This window comes from Schistocerca cancellata, chromosome 1, assembly GCF_023864275.1.
Source record: "Schistocerca cancellata isolate TAMUIC-IGC-003103 chromosome 1, iqSchCanc2.1, whole genome shotgun sequence".
NCBI classification, from domain to species: domain Eukaryota; kingdom Metazoa; phylum Arthropoda; class Insecta; order Orthoptera; family Acrididae; genus Schistocerca; species Schistocerca cancellata.
The window spans coordinates 584,901,042-584,902,297 of NC_064626.1; the positions used below are offsets into that span (position 1 = coordinate 584,901,042).

Below are 1,256 nucleotides of genomic sequence, written 5' to 3' on the forward strand. Positions count from 1 at the left end.
CTTCCGTGCATTTTTTTATGGTTTCTATTAACCAATTACACTAGCCCCTCTCCTCACGTTCGGTCTGTGGAATCGATTCGTCAGTATTTGATGTGATTTACGAAATACATGCAGCGGTAATGTTAATTGACGCACCCTATATATAATGACTTTTGAACACTATTAAGGTAAATACATTGTTTGTTCCTTATCAAAATCTTTCATTTTCTAACTATGCCAATCAGTAATTAGAGACTTCAGTTGCTATTATCTTTTATTTAGCTGGAAGTATTGACGCGCAATGTATTGCTGTAGTTCGAGTAACGAAGATTTTTGTGGGGTAAGTGATTCATGAAAGGTATAGGTTATTGGTGGTCAGGGCCATTCTTTTGTAGGGGTTATTGAAAGTCAGATTGCGTTTCGCTAAAAATATTGTGTCAGCTTAGTGATGATCAGAATAAGTAAAGAGAGAACTGACTGAGTGTGTTCAGTTTTGCTCAGCTGTTTGAAAATCAAATAACGTAAGAGTTTTTCCAGCACTGTCATTCTTTACATACAAAGGGGAAATTTCACTTTCTTATAACAATATCCCGTACTGATGTTATGTAATTAGGTGATCTTTCAGTTCCTGACAAGATGTAGATACTCCTGGATTTTGGACAACTTTTCTTAAAGTGTTACATTACTTTTTATAATAACGAAGTGTTTCTGACACATGAGATCAAGGATAAACAACTATATAATTTCACAGACACTAACCCTTAAACTAATCTAATTAAGCTTATATCTATTTGCAACTAGAAGGCAACGGCCTTGCTGCAGTGGCTACACCGGTTCACGTGAGATCACCGAAGTTAAGCGCTGTCGGGCGTGGTCGGCACTAGGATGGGTGGCCATCCAGGCCGCCATGTGCTGTTGCCATTTTTCGGGGTGCACTCAGCCTCGTGATGCCAATTAAGGAGCTACTCGACCGAATATTTCGGTCAAGAACACCATCATAACGACTGAGAGAGCGGTGTGCTAACCCCACACCCCTCTTATCCGCATCCTCCACTGAGGATGACACGGCGGTCGGATGATCCCGGTAGGACACTCGTGGCCTGCAGACGAAGTGCATTTATTTACAATTATAAGAATATTTGAAAGAAGCTTTAACCTCTTATGTAAGTGATCATAAGTGAAAGGAGAATTGCCGGCCGGTGTGACCCTGCGGTTAAAGGCGCTTCAGTCTGGAACCGCGTGACCGCTACGGTCGCAGGTTCGAATCCTGCCTCGGG

The 1,256-nt window shown here is 41.7% G+C and overlaps 1 pseudogene; it reads left to right on the forward strand.

Moving 5' to 3' along the window:
* The first annotated feature begins 782 nt into the window (after positions 1-782).
* On the forward strand, positions 783-900 carry LOC126100789 (5S ribosomal RNA; annotated as a pseudogene).
* Positions 901-1,256: the final 356 nt, after the last annotated feature.